We start from the raw sequence: 6,076 nt of genomic DNA, 5'->3' as shown, positions 1-6,076 counted from the left end.
TGATGAGCTATAGTCCATAGGGTCACAAAGAATCAGACAAGACTGAGCAACTGAACGTAAGCGTAAAAAGAAACCTGGTGAGGGGGAATAGCATTGGGATTGAGTTGTTGGGCCTGTCTCCCAATACGCTACAAGTTTTCAGGGATATATTATCAGCCATCCTGATTAACTCAATTAACTCAGCAGTTATCCCCTCCTTTTTCTTGCACCATTAGTATTTCTTCATCTGTGAATTATTAGCATCATTGTACAAGCCTATGCTAGTATCTGCTGCTGCTGCTAAGTCACTTCAGTTGTGTCCGACTCTGTGCGACCCCATAGACGGCAGCCCATTGGGCTCCGCCGCCCCTGGGATTCTCCAGGCAAGAACACTGGAGTGGGTTGCCATTTCCCTCTCCAATGCATGAAAGTGAAAAGAGAAAATGAAGTCGCTCAGTCGTGTCTGACTCTTAGGGATCCCGTGGACCGCAGCCTACCAGGCTCTCTGTCCATGGGATTTTCCAGGCAAGAGTGCTGGAGTGGAGTGCCATTGCCTTCTCCAACGCTAATATCTACCAACCATTAAAAGTCTTTGATCCCATATTCTCTTCCAGTTACTACCATATTTCTCTGATCCCCTTTGTAGCAAGAATCATTCTAAAAGTTGCTTAGAGTTGCTGTCCCTCTTTTCCTCTTCTCCCATCCTTTTTTGAACCCCGCCCCATCAGACTTTTACCCTCATCAGTCTATTGTAAACTTTTGCTGCCAAAGTCAGAATTGACCACCATGTTGCAACATCTAGTGGTCAACCTGTAAAGCCTTAGCTTACCTGATCTCTCAGCAGTGTTTAACAGGGATCATAATTCTGTTTTTTAGAAACTTCACTTGACTTCTGGGACACTCTTCTTTTAGTTCTCCTATTTCATGGGTTGCTCCTTCAGTCCTGTCTGCTATTTCCTCCTCACCTCTTTGACTTCTAAAGTTTGAAGTCCCCCATTGCTCAGTCTTTGGATTTTCATCTCTATATATACTCGTTCCTTTAACAAGCTCATCCATTATCATGACTATATATATAGTCATGACAGAGTATACATACATGTATACATACATATACTGATGACTTCCCAATTTACATCTCCAGCTCGGCTGCATCTCTAAATTGTAAATTGATATATTTCAACTTTCTTCTGAACTTCTCCATTTGGATGCTAATAGACATCTCAAATTTAATACAAACGTGTGTTCCCCTAGTTGCTGCTTCTTCAGTCTTTTTCATCTTAGTAAATAACAAATCCATCCTAACCATTTGCTTATGCCCCAAACCCAGGAGATACCCTTGATTTCTTTTTCTTTCACATCCCAATCCAATCTTGGTGGCTCTGCTTTGGAAACATCTCCCAAAGTTTGCCTTTTCTTATCACCACTACCATCCTGGTCCAAACCACCATCATCTCTCCCTGGATATTGTTAGTCTCATAAATGGTCTCTACTTTACCTTTTCCCCTTTACTTTGTTGTCCATATTGCAGCCAGTGTGATTCTTCTAAAGTTAAATTCCAATTGTGTCACACCCCTGTTCAGAATTCTATAATGATTACCCGTATAGTCAGAGAAAAAAAAAAAAAACCACACAGTCCTTAATATGATTCAAAAGGCCCTCGATGAATAGACCCCATTATTTTCTCTCTAATCTCATCTCATACCACTTTTCTCCTCACAGACTGTGTTCCAGTCACACTGCCCTCCTCAGTGTACCTGCAGGTTACTAGGCACACCTCTACCTCAGGGCCTTTGCACATCCCCCAGATATCTCACATGGCCTTCTCTCTCACTTCCTTTGAGTCTCAAAAATCACCTCATCCGTGCTCGCTTTGGCAGCACCTATACTAAAATTGGAATGATCCAGAGAAGATTAGCATGGCCCCTGCGCAAGGATGACACGCAAATTTGTGAAGAGTTCCATATTTTTGCCCATTATACAGAGTGAAGTAAGCCAGAAAGATAAAGACCAATACAGTATACTAATGCATATATATGGAATTTAGAAAGATGGTAATGATAACTCTATATGCAAAACAGAAAAAGAGACACAGATGTACAGAACAGACTTTTGGACTCTGTGGGAGAAGGCGAGGGTGGGATGTTTTAGAGAGAACAGCATCGAAACACGTATATTATCAAGGGTGAAACAGATCACCAGCCCAGGTTAGATGCATGAGACAAGTGCTCAGGGCTGGTGCACTGGGAAGACCCAGAGGGATGGGGTGGGGAGGGAGGTAGGAGGGGGGATCGGGATGGGGAACACATGTAAATCCATGGCTGATTCATGTCAATGTATGGCAAAAATCACTACAATATTGTAAAGTAATTAGCCTCCAACTAATAAAAATAAATGGAAAAAAAATCACTTTATCCGACAGACCTTCCCTAGCCATTTCATATAAACTAGCATTTTCCTCCATCAATCTTTTTACCATTTGCTTTGCTTTATTTTCTTTCATAGCACTTATCATTTCAGATATGATTTATTTATCTAAAAACAGAACTGCTGTGAAAGTGAAAGTGTTAGTCATTCAGTTGTGTCCAACTCTTTGTGACACCATAGATGGTAGCCTGCCAGGCTCTTCTGTCCATGACATTCTCCAGGTAAGAACACTGGAGTGGGTTACCATTCCCTTTTGCATGGAATCTTCTTGACCCAGGGATTGAACCTGGGTCTTATGCACTGCCGGCAGATTTTTTACCATCTGAGCCACTGTAAGATTTGTTAATTCAATGTCTCAGAATGGCTCAATGACAAGTGTCCAGTCTCATTAGTATGTTGTTTTCTGTCCTCTGATTTGTTCCTCATGATTAATTGTTACTATTCTAGGCACCTCATCCTCACATATTCAAAAAAAGAATTAATGGGGTGTTTCCCTGGTGGCTCAGATGGTGAAGAGTCTGCCTGCAGTGCAGACCTGGGTTCAGTCCCTGGGTCAGGAAGATCCCCTGGAGAAGGGAATGGCAACCCACTCCAATATTCTTGACTGGGAAATCCCATGGAGAGAGGAGCCTGGTGGGCTACAGTCCATGGGGTAACAAAAGTCAGACACGACTGAGCGATTAACATTCTCACTCTTCCTTTCCTTTTGTACACTCTTTCCAAGATCAATATGAACCTTTCCTGTACATCTCTAGAAAACTTACCCTCATGTCATTTTGGCCAGAATTATTTCACATGCACATTTCTAAACCAATCCCAAGCAAAAGAAAACAAACTATCATATTTGTTGTAAGCTAATCTTGATTCACATAAAGATTTGATATAAACAAATTCCAGTTCCTGGGATTTGGATGGATTAGCATTCTTCAAAGAACTTGACCACTTGGTCTCACAAGGCAATAGAAATAAAAGCAAAAAGAAACAAATTGGGCCTAATCAAACTGACAAGTGTTTGCACAGAAAGGAAACTGTAAACAAAAAGAAAGGACAACATAGGGACTGGGAGAAAATATTTGCAAACAATGCAACTGACAAAGGCTTAATCTCCAAAATCTTCAAACAGCTTGTACAACTCAATAACCAAAAAATAAACAACCCAGTGAAAAAAAGGTCAGAAGACCTAAATAGATATTTCTCCAGAGAAGACATACAGATGGTCAATAGGCACATGAAAAGATGCTCAACATCACTAATTATTAGAGAAATGCAGTTCAAAACTACAGTGAGGTACCATCTCACACCAGTCAGAGTGGCCATCATTAAAAAGTCTACAAACAATAAACGCTGGAGAGGGTGCAGATAAAAGGGAACCCTCCTCCGCTGTTGGTGGGAATGAACATTGGTGCAGCCACTATGGAAAACAGTACGGAGGTTTCTTAAAAAACTAAAAGTTGCCGTTGTTGTCCAGTTGCTAAGTTGTGTCTGACTCTTTGCATCCCCATGAACTTCAGCACACCAGGCTTCCCTGTCCTTCCTTATTTCCCAGAGTTTGCTCAAATTTATGTCCAGTGATGCTTTCTAACCATCTCATCCTCTGCCGCCCCCTTCTCCTCTTGCCTTCAGTCTTTCCCAGCATCAGGGTCTTTTCCAATGAGGCAGCTCTTGACAGGAGGTGGCCGAAGTATTGGAGCCTCAACTTCAGCATCAGTCCTTCCAATTTATATTCAGGGTTGATTTCCTTTAGGATTGACTGGTTTGATCTTCTTGCTGTCCAAGAGATTCTCAAGCGTCTTCTCCAGCACAATTGGAAAGCATCAATTCTTTGGCAATCAGCTCTCTTATGGTCTAACTCTCACATCCCTACATGACTGCTGGAAAAACCATAGCTTTGATTAAATGAACTGTTGTCAGCAAAGTGATGTCTTTGCTTTTTAATATGGCTTCCATACCCAGGGTCATTTCATAGACCAAAAGGCCTGTTGTAGTGCCAGCCATTGTGTCTGCACTCAGGAATGAAGAAAGGCAAAGGGAACTGAGTTGTCTTCTTAGTCTCAGACAGCATTCTACTTATATCACATTAACCAGATCTAGCTACAAAAAAGCTGGGACACACAGCCTTGCTGCCACAGCAATGTAACCAACTGAAATGTGATGTAATTAGAGTTTTGTTAGAAGACGGAGAAAATTGATACTTGGGAGGCAAATAGGAAACTTTACTACAATGAATAAGGTAATGTAGTGAAATTGCATATTATTATAACAATTTTTTTGCTACCAGAATCTATTAAGACCTTTATAACTATGATGGGAATATCCTACATTGTAGCTCCATTTTTTTCAGGTCTCAATTCTTTGGCTTGTGTTAATAGATGGTTGTCTTTATGTTCATATGATGTTTTCCCTATATTCCTGTCTGTGACCAAATTTCATTGTCTTATAAAGACACTAGTCATATTGGGTTAGAGCCCACCCTAATGGCCTCATTTTAACTTGATTATTTCTGTGAATTCCCTATCTCCAGATAAGGAACTAGGGGTTAGAACTTCAACGTATGAAATTTGAGGGGCACAATTCAACACATAACAATACCTAAGAACCCTCCCTGATGAAGGTATGCCTTAAGTCAGGGGCATCAAGTCAGGGGCACAGTACCCCAAACTCAGTAGTAATACAGAAGACTCTGCTCCTCCCCTGCTGCCTCCTCTTCTATTGGTCTCCAAAACAGACCTGCAGGACTTGAAATGTCAAGGACTTACTGATTTCTTTTAAAGGAAGGTATTTGTACAAATGCAATAAATGTAGGCCATTTATAACTGACTTAAGTGCAGAGCACGTTTGGTGGTTTCTATTTACAACTGAGAAAAGGAAAACAAGTTTTATATAATGCCACCCGATTAGCATTTCTGATTGTGAGAGCTTTGGATACTGTGCCTGTGGGCTCCTTAGGCCTGGTGGGGTACCACTGTAGCTGTGAAGATTCCAGATGGTCATTCATATCACAGACTCTGTAACTCAACACATCCCCTCTGACTTCTCCCCTGTGCTGTACTGTGCTTAGTCGCTCAGTCGTGTCTGACTCTTTGTGACCCCATGGACTGTAGCCCGCCAGGCTCCTCTGTCCATGGAGATTCTCCAGGCAAGAAGACTGGAGTGGGTTGTCATGCCTCTCTCCATGGGATCTGGCCAACCTAGGCACTGAACCCAGATCTCCCAGATTGCAAGTGGATTCTTTACTGTCTGAGCCGCCAGGGAAGCCCTATCCCTTGTTATATCCCACTGAAATCCATGAAAAAAAAAATAGTTTTTTTTTCTGTGACCTTTTAAGAAGAAGCATCCCTCGTATAGCTTCTTGAAAGATCACAGAACAAAGAACCTATTTTTTTTTCACGCATTTCAGTGGGATATAAGCAACATATACATACCTATTGCTTGCTTCAGATCTCTTCTGCCCTACTATTTTAAAAAAGTTAAATCTTTTTTTGTTACTCATGTATTTGCTTATTTTTTGGCTGAGCCGGGCGACATGTGGGATCTTAGTTCTCTGACCAGGGATCAAACCTGCAGTGGAAGTGCAGAGTCTTAACCACTGGACCACCAGGGAAGTCCTAAGTCTTACTTTAAAATAACATTTTATTTTGGTAAATTTCCAGCATATAGAAAAGTAGAGAGAATA

At 41.4% G+C, this 6,076-nt stretch overlaps 1 non-coding gene across 1 annotated transcript; it reads left to right on the top strand.

The window, feature by feature from the left end:
• The first annotated feature begins 1,840 nt into the window (after positions 1-1,840).
• Positions 1,841-1,947, top strand: LOC122685657. The gene has a single exon (XR_006338507.1). It is a non-coding gene; the product is annotated as a U6 spliceosomal RNA (small nuclear RNA).
• Positions 1,948-6,076: the final 4,129 nt, after the last annotated feature.

This window comes from Cervus elaphus, chromosome 28 (assembly GCF_910594005.1).
Source record: "Cervus elaphus chromosome 28, mCerEla1.1, whole genome shotgun sequence".
NCBI classification, from domain to species: Eukaryota; Metazoa; Chordata; class Mammalia; order Artiodactyla; family Cervidae; genus Cervus; species Cervus elaphus.
The sequence above is the reverse complement of the archived record's forward strand: the minus strand, read 5'-3'. Positions and strand labels throughout refer to the sequence as shown.